Genomic DNA, 14,651 nt, shown 5'->3' with positions numbered 1-14,651 from the left:
CTAGGCAACAGGGTAAGCTGGCAACAATAGTGCTTCTTTGAAGCGTCACGTCTGAATGCATTCATTTTTAATACTTTTATAAATAACCCCCCTTTCTCATCCCCCACACAACGCTCAGAAAAAGAGAGCGAGTACAATGGACTTGTAAGGTCGCATTTCCCCCCTGCCTTCCAACACAGTGAGTCACCAATGAATTGAGAATGACAGAGAGATTTAGTCTTCATTATCCCAGGGAAATATTGATTGAAGCTCGCCCCGGTGTCTTTTTACCTCAGGTGGGAGTTACACACTATAAAAAAGGGGAAGGAGGGGGGTGAATATGGCTGCTGCACAAAACGGCATCCCTTTCAAAGAGCTGCATTTTAATAACAATGCTGCATTGGTGTTTGCAGCAACCTGTGGGTGCTCGATAAGGCTTTATAATGGGCAGTTTGACATACCAGAGCAGAGGAGATGGCTTACGTCGCCTTTTCAGCCTCACATTGCCAGTTTGCTTGCATACGCTGATTTTATTCAGATCCCCCAATTATCGTACGCTTTCTCCCTCAATGAGAGCCCGAACCCGCCACTGAGAAGACTTCTGATAATTGTTATCATGAACCCACAATTCAAATAATAAACCATAAAAGAAACACGAGCAAGGCAAACAACAGCACGTTGCAAGCGTTTCAATAGCAGAGGCACAGGAACGAAGAGAGTAACTTATTGATTACATATAAAGCACTTCCAAAAGCCCCAGCGCTATTCGTACAGAGAGATTATGGTGGGTTAACTCTTTCTCTCGCTGTAGCTTTCAGTCAGCGACATAAGGCACCTGTATCATTGATAATTAATGGAAATGTCTGCAGTAATCCGGTTGGAGATAATTTTTTTTCCCAGCTCCATGCATCAATAGAATAATCAAGGGTCTAAAAGAGTCTTTGCTCCCCATTACCTCAGGCAAAAGAATTCCTGAAAGCATGCCTTGCGGGCACCTGAATTATATACGCCATTAGGAGAGCGAAGGCTTTCTACATTCCATATAAAACACTCCGCCAGCCCTCTCTACCTAGGAGAGAAGCCCCAGAAAAGGCTGAGACTTTTTTTAAGTGAAGACTTATGTAGATACAATGGCTTTGCCTTTTACACAAGGGCACTTTCCCTCAGTCTGTCACTTACAAAGAAACTGACCAGAGCTGAATCACCCTCCCCCAACACACACAGACACAACACAAAAAAAAAAAAAAAAAAAAAAAAAAATCAAAACTAAAAGCTGTCAAAGGAGAGTTTCGATTACATCATTAACTGATGCCAAAAACAGCCCCGGCTCAGAGAGCAGTTTGTCTTCTGACTGTGTTTAGGCAAATAGAACTTCCCAGCTCCCATCTGGAGAGGCAGTGGCACCGCTGGTTTGTAATCTAAGACACCACTTTCATTAGAAGCAAATGCTTCAAATCCGGTGTAAAGACTAGTTCGTGTTCAGCAAAGCCTAAAATAATAAACCCAGGGCTTGTCCCATGCGAGTTAGCAAAACAGAAGCAAACACTGGATATCAGGTCAGACGGAGGAAGAGGGAAGGGGGGTATGACGAAAGAGTGAAAAAGGGCAGGGGCCGTTTGAGTGATGTCTGAGGTAACTCTGTTGTGTGTGTGCTCTCTTGAGCTTTGGTCTTCCGCCTCTTCGAGCCATTTTGAACTATTTAACCTCTCTTCCCCAATATTTTCCTTAAAAACTAACCTCTTAAGGCAAACGAGGGGGAGGGAAACGAAAGCTGTCAATTTGATTGGGATTTCCATTTTTTTACGCAATTTGATACCGATTTAACTTAGTCGAGTCTGATACTAATTTGACCTCTTTTTAGCATTGCAGTGTGAATGTAAGCACATGGCTGTGTCTATACAGCAAGTTTCTGTCAAACTGTCATCCCATTGCTAGTCAACACAGTAACTTCAGTTATGGCGCTTTTCCACTGCATGGTACGGCTCGGTACGGTTCGACTCGGCGCGGAACGGTTCGGCTCGCTTCGCTTTTCCACTGCGTGGTACGACTCGACTCGTTACGGCACGGTTCGGCTCGCTTTAGCTCGTTTGCTTTTCCACTGCAGTTAGTACCGCTTCAAAGTGGGTGGGACTGATCGTTATAAATAGTTGCCGTCTCTACTACCATGACATCAAATTAAATGTGAATTTTTCATTCCGTGTTTCCCCATCCACTCCTCGGCAACTGACGAGAGGAACGTCTGCACCTCGTCCACTGACCACGATTCAGCCATTTCTTTTTTTGAAGTTTATACTCTTTTTTTGAAGTTTATACTCTTTTTTGAAGCAAATACTTTTAAAACAGGTTGGCTGTTGTCTACTGGCTATTTAAATCTAGCGGGTTTAGTGTCTCGTGTTGTAAATACAATGACGCTGGTAGAGATGATTCTGTCTGACCAATCAGTGATCTGCAGTGTTTTCACGTCACATCTTAGCATCGGTACGGTACGCTTGGAACCTCAACAGAGGTGGTACCATTTAAAGCGAGCCGAAGCGAGCCGTACCGTACCGTACCATGCAGTGGAAATGCGCCATAAGTGAGCCGTACTGAACCGAGCCGTACCGTACCATGCAGTGGAAATGCGCCAAAGCGTGCCGTACCGAACCGAGCCGTACCGTACCATGCAGTGGAAAAGCGCCATTACATGCAACGAAAAATATGGCATAGTGTGATTTTTGTTGTGTTGTAAGAGATTGTATCCATTTTGTCCTCCAAAATCATGTCAGAAAAATCAAACATGCAAAAAGGCTCACAAGAAGAAAGCATTTCTGGCGTCACTTAAAAAGGCGTCACTTCCCTGACTCTTTTCTAGGGCTGTAACAGAGATGTACGTTCAGGATACCTATTCCAACATGCTGATAGCTGTCATTTTTATTGTTATTTTCATCTTCGGTGCAATTCAATACTGGCTCACCTTATTCGACTAGGGCTAATTTTGCATCTATTTTAGCACTGGTGTGTCTGCTTAGGCATGTGGCAGTGTCTATACGGCACTTTCGTTTCAAAATGTCAGGCTGTTGCCGAGCTTCCGCACTCTACCCGCGCCAAATAAAGACGAATGATGGCGGCGAGACTGAAAAGGTGGAAATAATCATAAAAATGATGCTAGTCCATAAACAAGCTCACAGCCTCATTAGTCCAGCAGCAGGCTCCACTGGCAGATTTATGCGCCTTTTCGCTGATGCCATGAGGAAATGCCACGGGCGAACTTTGGCCAACTGCTAATGGGTTATGACAGCGTCTTAACAACTACTGCAGGGAGGGGGGACGTGCGGTCCGGTCCGCCACTGACAGAGAAGAAAATGTCATCTCATCTGGCCATGTGTGGTGGAGTCTATGCAGCAATTAGAGAGCAGGCCAGTGACTGGAGCAGGCCAGAGGCTGAGGAGGATGCCCCGCGGCTAACCAGGGAGAGAATTTTTTATGACCCCTTCGTATGCGCACACACACATCCGTGCATGAGATCAGCATGTGACGCTCTAGATGCCTGGCTGCTGCTAAAATCAGGTTAGCTTCCCAACATGCCTTTGTCAGCCAGCTCTTCTGATTGGCTCATCTGCTCCATCTCGATACCTGTCTCCTGCTCTCTCGATCTCTTCAGCCATCTCTCTCTCTCTCTCTATCTCCACCACTCTCTCTAACTTACTAAAGGCGCTTTCTGACATTATCAGAGAGATGTAGGCTAATCTGTTATGATCCGATTACTCAAAAAGGGCACTACCTGTTCCCCTTGCCGTGTGCGTACACAACTCCAAAGTGTCAGCCATTTTTCTGCTGCTTTACAAATTAGCAGAGTGGCACTTCCAATCCATCAAGCACAATGTCAAGCGTTCATTTACATGCTACAAAAAAGATGACTTGATGCTACTTTTTTAAGATGGAGATCTACCACCTCTGCTGAAAAGACCAGTCAGGCTGGTTAGTTGTTGGTTTGGTTAGGTCTTCATGATGAGTTCTCTGTCCAGAGAACAGAACTTGCGGGTAAAGGCAGTTTAAAGGTTTAGTGTGTAATATCTGTGATTTTCTGACATGATGATAGCATTGGATCAACCAGTGATGGATGTGAGTTTGGGGTGGGGCTATCTGTTTATCTAAGCAATAAAGCTTAGTTATTAGCAATATGTTATTTTTGCATTTATGATTGAAATTTAGACATGTCTCCCATAACAAGGCCATTGGGGATTGTAGTTCTATCGGAATCTAAAACACAATGTATGCTGTTTCTCATCAGGGTTTCATTTGAATATTTTCAACATTTGGATAAGTCAGGCTGTCATTGCTCATGCTGTATAGCTTCTTGCCCAATTTTAAGAAGTGTTTTGACTACATTTTATTGGCCATGGTCTGATGGATGGGGCCAAGCTGTGGAAACAGATTGGCTTTTGCTTTACACCACATTTGGTCCATGGATGATTTCTAGAGCACCTCTGGCCTCTCCCTGTGGAGGGAGTCAGGTGACCTGTGCTGCTCTCTCACTCTTTCTTAACATTCAAACACACTCTCATATGACTGTACCACGGCTTTCCTGGTCCTGCAAAACCTCAGCCTTAAGGGCCTGCCATCCGCCTTCTTTTCACTATGCACACATTCACACACGTTCACACACTCTTCCTTCTAACACACACACAGAGTCGCATATAAAGAGAGTGGGCAAATGGGAAGAGGGGAGGGTCGGGGAAGAAAAGATAAAGCCGGGTTCATTGTATTCAGGCCATTCACATGGTTAGAATGGACCAGGCAGCGGGGGTTCCCTTTGCATGGGTCACAAGCGCCTCCCACCTCAAAAATATTCTGAACATGCAGGAATTCCTGCGGTATGATTCCCAACAAGAGACACTCAGATTAGCAGGGAGCTTGCCGTGCACGCTTGCCCCACCATACATTTTCTGTTCCTAAAATACATACAAACATTAGTAGCGGTCTGCTGACTGCAATCACTTGCTCTTCCAGCAAAATGGCCTTAGCTCCTCTAGTTTCTGACTTGGAAGGATACATAAAAAGGAAAATAGAGGGTTTAATGAGATGCGACATGGCGGCAATGTGGCAGATCTTTAGTTATGTTGACTATATTTGGCTCTTTGAGAACTGATCACTTGTGTCTTGTGATATACATAGCTGTGCATATGTGTGTATTAATGCTCAACTACTTTTTCAATTTATAATTATGAAGAAAAAAATAGCACTGTAAATACTAATCTGCGGAGAGTCATAATTACAATCTGTAATTACCCGGGATTCATTTGAAATAATGACAGTAAATAATGACCGATTTAAATAACTGCAGGCATCTTAAATAATGGCACTGTTTTCCCCCTTTTATTACACATATGATGACAGTGACAGATCTGTAATTCATAATTTGAGGGGGAAAAAGAGTGTAATTACAAGTCTTTCATGCCGTACCTCGTGTGTCTCTGTCATCGCCTCGCAGCGGGGCTAACAGAGAGAGGGTAATGCATAATGTGCCTCATATTCAGTGTTATAATGCCTCTAATTAAACGGAGTCGCCCGCGTGAGTCCTAGCTGAGAGCTCCTCATGCATATTCCCAGGTCTCCGGGATCAGGCCGCTGACATACCCACAGGTGATGGCAAAAATGTCATTGCAAATGTTACGGCTCTTTTTCGTCCATGTCTGTGTAGGGGTCACTTCCACTGAAGCCCCCGACACATTGGAAAGCGTACTGAGGCCCAGGGGCAAAAACACAGCATTAAACTGAGGTCTCTCTCACTCTCTCCCTTTCCCTCCCCTCCTCCTCTTTTCATTCTTCCTCCAGTCCGTGTGTCGAGGGGGGAAAACGGTCAAATGAAAGTGTAGGGCCCTGAGTTTACCCTTTCATGTCGAGCACTTTTACTGTGTAACTATTGATTTTTCTCCTTTGTAATTTTTTTTTAATCTGAAGATATAAGGCAGGCAGAAAAGGCAGGCTGGTGAGGTTCAAACGGGAACACTTTAAGAGTCCTCTGATTCCACCGAGGCAACACACACACACACACACACACACACACACACTCACAAAGAGTATACATGCTCTATTCTCCCTCTCTCTCTCTCTCTCTCGCTCTCTCTCAGACAGCTTTTGACACCTTCTCCAGGGCCAGCTTTGTTCGATATCCAGGCAGACCGGATGGCTGTGAGGAAAGGGTTTTTTAAAAAAAGGAACATGGCTTGCAACAAAAGCTAAGAGCCTTCGCTGGTCGCAACAACAGCACTACTGCAGCAATCTGCCTGGAATTCAACTCATCTGAGCGCTTTTAAACCTCTCATCATCTACTCTAGGTGAACCTAAAACAACACACACACACACACACACACACACACACACACACACACAGCCAAATAAAGACATGACATCCATCCTCTGACTCAATTGAGAACAGCAACTTTTCAATATCTGTAACAGACAGAGGCCTGGAGACAAACTGTTTTGTATTGTTCCTTTGTGTTTTTTGGTATATTTTAGTAATGAGCGAAACGCAACCAGAGACGTGTGGTTAACTGCGTCGGTCTTCATTATTGGCTTCTGGCAGATCATTTTCCACATGGCAGCTATCTAAATGACACAGGCTGAGATAAGTGCTCTAATGCACAGGGATTTTCCCCAACTACAGCATATCGCCATCCATTGGGCTGTAGTACAGTAGATAATGTGAGGGTATTTCACTTCTAATAATAGCCTGCTTGGTCTCCCCTGCGTTTGTTAAATGTAGTTAACATGGAGAGTGAATTGTATGGCAGAATTACACAATGATCCCTGCTTATAAAGAAAACCCGGGCACTGTTATTACTGAAAAGATGGTGGTGGGAAAAAGTCATCCATAGAATGAAATGTAACATCAAATAGCTTTTCTTTCAATGATAAGCTGCTCTTCATTCAGATCCATTATGTCTGCACATACAGCAGAAGACCCCCGTTTTAGCTAAAGAGTCTATATGGAGAACGTTAAAAGCTAGCCTTTTCATCCATCTGCCTAGATAGCTTGATTGGATAGATAGACAACATATATACATATGCCTTGGGATTAATAATTAATGCTGAAAACAGATTGTCTAACTACAAGAACACACTTCCAAGACTTTTGCTGGTGACTTACAGATTTATGTGTTGATATATGTATATATATATATATATATATATATATATATATATATATATATATATATATATATATATATATATATTGGAAACATTACATTTGTTTATGTTTTTGTAAGACGTCTCTTTAACTCGCCAAGGCTGCATTGATCAAAAACACAGTAAAAACAGTAATTTTGCGAAATATTCAAAATATAAAATATTTATTATAAATTAAAAGAACTGTGTTCTATCTTAATACATTTTAAAATGTATTCAAATTATTATTATTAATTATTATTATTTTTATCAATGTTAAAAAAAAGTTGTGCTGTTTAACTTTTTTTGGGAAATGATGATACTTTCTTGTTTTGATCATTGATGGCTGCTCTGTCAAGTCTTCATCATCGGTTAGGAACCTGGGTGTGCTCTTTGATACCAATCTTTCATTTCAAAGTCACGTTTCTAGCATCTGTAAAACCGCATTCTTCCATATTAAAAATATTTCTAAATTACGACATATGCTTTCAATGAAAAATGCGGAACAGTTAGTTCACAAAATTCCGACCTGTTGATAATATCTAGAATATCAAAATCGACTGCTGGCGGTAGATCATTTTCCTATTTAGCACCTAAACTTTGGAACAGTCTTCCTAACATTGTCCGGGAAGCAGACACACTCTGTCAGTTTAAATCTAGACTAAAAACTCTCTAGACTAAAAATCTAGACTAAAATCTCTTTTACCTGGCATTCACATAGAACATTACATTTCTATTTCTATTCAAATCAGTTAAATGATTATTAGGCTGCATAGATTAGGTCAGCCGGAACTGGGGACAGTTCCTATAACACCTGATTTACTCGTTACATCATAAGAAGAATGGCATCTACGCTAATGTTAGCCTGGTTTCTCCCAAGGTTTTTTCTCCATTCTGTCTCCTGATGGAGTTTTGGTTCCTTGCCTCTGTCGCCTTGGCTTTTGGCTTGCTTAGTTGGGGACATTCAATATTCAACAATATTATTATTCTGCCTTACTTCAGGTGGACAATGACGCAATTTTCTTCTAGAAACAAACTTTGTTGTATTATTTTCATGTTATCACTGTAAAGCTGCTTTGACACAATCTGTATTGTAAAAAGCGCTATATAAATAAAGGTGACTTGACTTGACTTTCTTAAGGATTATTTGAATGAAGCATTTATTATATGTTTTTAAAAGCATTTATTAAATATAAATATTTTGTCAATTTTGATCAATTTAATGCATCCTTGATGAATAACTATGTATAAATTTCTCTCTTTTATTTTAATATTGCCACAAAATGTTTGAATGGTATCATTGATTCCACAAAAATGTTAAGCAGCTCAATTGAGACAGCCATGCTGACAGCCAAACCTTGACCCTTGGTTGTGAAAAATGATTAAGAATAAAGACATAGGAAAAATCAAGTCATTCTAGGATGAACTGTAACATCAGGAGGCATTTCTTTAATAAGCTGTTCTTCACTCAAAGTGACAGATCCGTTATGCCTATATTTACTGCAGTCTAACGAAGGCCTCGAATTCACCCCTGTCAGACATGCTGAGGCCACAGGAAGTGGAGCAGAGGGAATGTGGGGGAATTGTAGTTCTATCAGCTTATGGTGAACTAGGGAGATAAGGCTCAGGGCTGGAAGTGACGGAAACAGAGCTGGGCTGAACGTCTGCTTCCTGACAGCAACAGATCAGGGGCGGCTGGACGTGGGCGATACCATTACAGCTCGGCTGTGCAGTCCTCTATTGAGACCACAAACACACACGCACTTACACATATATTCACAAAGAGCAGGGACAGCTCTGAGGAATTTTTTGGACATTTTTTAGGTTATCAAGCTGGGAATCTTTCTGGTTCCTGCCATTCTTTGACTCAATCGGGCTCCCAGGGCATTGCTGGTGATCGGGTTACGGCTTGCACACAAAAAAAAAGGGGAAAAAAAGTGCACGCATGCTCACACACACATGCATTCACTCTCTCTCAAGCACACATTAAGCAAACACACCCTCTCTCCATAAACATACACACCCTCTAAAAGCATACAACTTTTGTTTGTTTGTTATCTCTCTTTCACTTCTTAAATCTTAAAAAAAGAAACGCTTGAGGAGGTCTTTATCTTTACCCCTAAATCCCTTCAGCAGGTATCCATGTCAAAAGACTAGGGCTAGGCTCTGGGAGAGGATTGTTTAGTAAGGGTCAGTCCTGGGTCAAGCTTTCGGCCCGTTGTTAACACAGCCCTCCCCCTGGTGCTTTTTGCACCGGCCTCCATCTGCACACACCTTCGTCCACCGCCACTCCAAAACTCCAGCACCCCAGCAAATAATCCCTCTCTGTGAGAAGTCTCTGGTGACAAATACAAAGGTCAAATAGCTTTAGCACACAGTGCAGGGGAAGCCAAATTCCCCAAATATGGAGCTTTGGTGGTGTTTGCTCGCATGAAATTGACTTTCTGGGGTGTCTCCAAAAAGGGATGGTAAATTCCTTTGTTCTTTGTTGGGCTTCATGCATTAAAGGTCTTTGCGATTTAAGTCCTGACGTATCAAAATGAAATACTTTGGTGTCAAGTGGTGGACAATACATTGTTATTCATATAGGTAAATTAACATGTCAAGGAAAACAGCAATGGACATACAAAAAAAGACTCTGGAAAATGTCAATAAATATGAGGAGAAAGACATATGGAAGAAAAAACTGACAATCAGAGAGTACAGTTTGGTCTATCAGGGAGAACATTTGGACCTGCTACCAAGCATCACCTCGTCATATCTCTTCTGGACAGCTCACAAGTCTTTGTAACAGTCCCAGGACCTCACATGAACAGTCCCAGTTACTATCGGCAGGAAAATATTCCTCATGCAGTATTATCGGTAGGGCAGCATATGGCAAACTAGCAGCAGGCTACTCATCCTCATCCTCTTTGGAGGCTAAAATTAGCGCAATACTGTTTGTGGCTTTAAGCTGGACTCAAACCCACTGTGATACCGCTAATAAAAAGACTGGCCTCCTGCTTAGAGAAAGAATGTACATCCCTACAGATCACGGGAGGATTATCCTGCTGGGATAATGTTTTTTCCTGCAATCGCTGCAAAAAGATTTATATTTTTAATCAAATTTTATTCGGAAACAATATATCAGGCGCTCATCGTGGTTGACTAGAATAGCTCCTACAGGTCAATGGGGATATTGTAAAGAGTATCGTCAACAAGAGACGTCTTTTTGGCTGAGGATAACCCGAAAAGAGATTGCTAATCTCTTTATCAAAGGCCTAAATAAACTAAGGCGAGTGCATGTGACACAGCCACACAAGAGCATCTGATTAATGAACAAAGAGTTAAAGCCTGTTTGTTTACTGTCACTCACTGTTCTTCAAACTCTCTTCCCAACATCCCCCTCCATCCCTCCCTTCCTTTCCCTTCCTTTTTGCCTCCCTGCTCTGGCCTTCCTGCCCTCTTTATCAGGCGAACCAAACGGTGATAGCATATCTCACTGGACGATATCAGCTCTTTCCTAAAAACTTGGATACAGCGTATCTGATAGACACTCAGTGGGTTTGCACTGCTCCTCCCGGGCCGTGCTGAGTAATGTTCACTCAGGTCTTCTAAAGCAGACCTAATGCATTGTGACACGTCAGTGATGAGCTGCGCTGATTTGCCAAATTCACATGAACCTCTACAGCACAGATCAGATGACGGGGCACGGCGTGGGGATTTTTTGAATGGAGCAATGGGGTTTCCCAGCCATTAGCAGCAGATCAGGAAAAGGAACAGAAATTGTGCAACAATAAAAAAAAAAAAAACATGACCCCTCTCAACAGTGACCCTGCAACTGACGAATCAACTATGAATGAAGCGGATATCCGAAAAAGAGCACTTTTCCACTAGCTATTTCAGTAATCAATTATCAGATTCTACTGATGACCAATAATTCTACAGTTGATATGATCTTGCAGTAATGTTGCTGACCAGAACATCATAAAAGAGAATTTTAATTTCAAGTTTTGAGAATGTACAAGCAGATGAGCGATAATGACAGTGAGTGGCTGTGAAGGGAATATTCAGCAAACACCAAAAATCTGGTTTTGGCAAGAAAAAGAGGGATGGTTTAGAAGGACTTCCTGTACACATGGAGACAGATGAAAAGTGTCTACATCATTAACACACCACAATTATAGCATTTGATCTAAATTTACGTCTGCTTCCCACTAAAACTGAACATCACATAGCAAATGACTCCAACCCGAAACTCCTTCTCCCTAGGGCAAAACACCCTTAAAGGCGAAGTGTGGAATTTCTGCACTACTAGTGGTACCAAAGCGAATTGCAAAAATAATGATGGCTTTCAAACATGTTTCAAACGCTCCCCTTTCTTCCATTTCTCGAATAAACAAGTAGTTCCGCCCAACACCATTGGTTGAGACGATGTTGGGTTGCTTAAACAATTTCAATTCTGTTTGGTACCACTAGAGGCACAAAAAAACAAAAACAAAAACTTTAAGATGATGTGAGTCTTTACAACAAAAAGAGATGCAACATTACCACACTGAACCAAACTCTTATATCAGAGAAAGCTCACAGGAAGAGGAGTAGATAGAGGAAGAAAAAGATATCAGTAGCACTTTAGTCATCCATCTCCCAGAGTTCACATGGTCATGGGTGGGGGGATAAAAGAAGTACTTCAGCAGTAGTTAAATCCCAGAGCAAACAGAAGAGCAAACACAACAGTGACACTTTATATACCAGCTTTATGAGTATTATCTGCCCAGAGACAAGGTGCTCAATCAGACTATGAAAGCTAGTTAAAGGCAATGATTAGGAAAGCAGAAGAAACAGCTGATATATGGGGAAAAGGAGGGGGGGGGGGGAGGTTGTTTGCTTGCACTTTCTCACTTTTCACTCTCCTTTTTCCCACATGACAGAGGACATCACCCTAATCCCAAAGGCAAACTGTCCCTTGGTGTGGGAACCAGTGGCGTTTCCCCTTTTTTCACCATGGGACTGCTGTGCGTACATACAGTCTTATCAGGAGTAGGGCCATAAAGCCATTGGTGCTGATCGTTTTCGGAGAAACAAGTGGTAGATTGTTGGTTGTGCCATCACCACTGAGATTCAGTGGGGTCATAAATTCCCCTAAGTTCCACACGCTATCCTTCCCAGAGGACACCTCCATTCGTGCCCCGCGCTGACACCGGCTAGCATCTCCATGACTTTTTTGTAATGGCAAAATTCAGCCAATGTGAAATTCAAAAGCGCATCATGCAAAGCGGCTTGGAAGAGAGAACATGGTGCATTGTGTGGAATAAAAATGGTTCTTTGATTTCATACTTCTTGTCAAGCATGTGCATTCCCAAACGTTTACCTGCACTTACTGGAATTGGTACCTTACTCTTTTTCCTGTGATCCCTTGCTTTCTCTATGCCTTTCCCCCTCTTTCTTTCTTCTCTGCTCCTTCTGTGGGTGTGTATGATGTGATGTATGATGTGATGTGTGATGTGAATGAGAGAGAAAAACAGCAGGGGCTGCTCGGGCCGCCCGGTGCCGGTCTTAGATCCCTGCACTATAAAAACCGCACACCTTTTATCAGCCATTATGCCTCTGATTTAACCAGATTACCCCACCAACGTGCTGCCACTGATACACGGAGAGAGCATAGAGCGATCAGCCTCCCCCTCCTGTGTGTAGCACTTTTGCATGCACAGAGAGGAATCTAGTGAGGCAGGAACAACTGCTGACTGACTACACCTGAATGACAACATAGAGCTCCTATCGCTCTTTGAAGCACAACATTCGCACACACCAGGCACGATTAAAGCAAAAAAACAAAGTCAAAGAGCAAGGGCATCCAGACAGCGAGCGAATGGAGAAGCGTCCTCCTAACAGCTCAAAGTGACTGAGATAAACAAAGCCAGGACCCTGCTGTAAAATCAAAAAGGAAAGTGATCAGCATTGTAGTGCACTCAGCAGTTGAGGAGAGCACTGAAAATAGCACATGAGAAATGCAAAGGCATGCAGGCGGCACTCAGAGACCGAAAGAAAGAAAGAGCGAGAGAGAAAGGGGCAGGGTTCTTCCAGTCTGCTGGACAATCGTTGCAATTAACGGGTGACTTTGACAAACACGTGAGGCGGGGGCTCGGTAGGCGGATCCAGCCTCAGAGGTTCGCTGGCATCCTGTCAGAGGCCATGTCTGCTGGTCAGTCTCAGATGTCAGCCAATCACAGAGCAGAGATGGTGGCCAGGAGCCAATGAGAGCTCTCGCTCAGACTGACCTTCACACAGGCCGGTAGCAAACTGACCATTAAGTCAATGATGACAACAGCACTCACCACAATCAATCTAGCAAAGTAATGATTAGTTTGATGCATGAAGTTTAGCTGCACCTTTTATCGACACAAGTAATAGCATCAAATGAGTCCACGTAACATTTACAGTACTGTTCATTGACCTGTATATTTTTTACAAGTACATTCCAAAATTTTCACACATCTTAGGCCGTTTCAGTGGGTTTTTACTGTACATTGACCTGTTTACACCACACCTGAATGGTCGCATTCGTCAATAGACATTCCAGTCGAGTTTGGTCAAGTAAATGAACTTCATAACTCACTTTGAGTAACCCACTTGAGCTCTGACTGGCTCCCACAGTCTTACCGCAGTACAGTTTTGGAGTCCATGGCTCTGCATGTAAATTTATGCAGACAATAACAAGAGCCTCACAGGAACTATTTGACTTGGCACACATGGGGCCTTTCGCAAATGGGTCCTGGTAATTGCTGATACATATCTGACTCCTGTAGTCATCACCTTGTTCCCAGACCCTTTGATGAGGCAGAGAAACCCAAAGCCTTTCAAAACACTCAGCATGATCTCTGCGTATGTGAGAGCATGTCATTTTCCACGCGCCCTTCCCTTTTTTGGTAGGGGTTCATATCGCATTCGTTCTCAATGCAGCCCAAGGGTGTCTCTTTTAATCTGGGTGGGCGCTGGTCTTGCCAAGAGTCCAGAGTGAGCAATACTCGACAGTCCATAATAATGATTTGTTATCTTTTTACCCACTGAGGGTGGATGCTCAGAAAAGATGGCTTCAAGATACAATTCCAGAAAATGTCCCCCGAGAGGACGGCTGTTAAACAAAGGCGGGTGCATACGAGCATGCTACGCTAATATATGGGGTCTAATTAGAGAGGGGCTGGACTGAGTCTCTGCTGGACTCCGCTAAGAAAGTTTCTGTGAGTGCAGTGAGGGAGGAGCGGGCTTTATTCTCCCCCCTTTAAGGGGAACACTCGCACTTTGAAGGGCACAGAATCATGAACAAGGAAAATGCTGTCCTCAGTCGTACTGAGATGCTATTTAGGTGCGGTATGGAAAACATGGTGTGGATGGCAACCACTAGAACCATCAGCTATGGTGCCAATCTCTATGTTGATGGGTTACAGATGTACTATGTTATGCATGTTCCTTTGCTGTTGGAAAGTTTATGACCGTTTGTTATGATGCTGTTATTGCATAAAAGTCTTTCTCATTTCTTTCAA

General features: G+C 42.9%; 1 protein-coding gene across 9 annotated transcripts in view; it reads right to left on the bottom strand.

Moving 5' to 3' along the window:
- Positions 1-14,651, bottom strand: part of meis1b (Meis homeobox 1 b) — a 64,579-nt gene that overhangs the window by 33,619 nt on the left and 16,309 nt on the right. The window lies entirely within an intron of this gene.

This window comes from Scardinius erythrophthalmus (assembly GCF_964197995.2).
Source record: "Scardinius erythrophthalmus genome assembly, chromosome: 21".
NCBI lineage: Eukaryota > Metazoa > Chordata > Actinopteri > Cypriniformes > Leuciscidae > Scardinius > Scardinius erythrophthalmus.
Note: the sequence above shows the minus strand (reverse complement) of the source record. Positions and strands in the feature narration are given on the sequence as shown.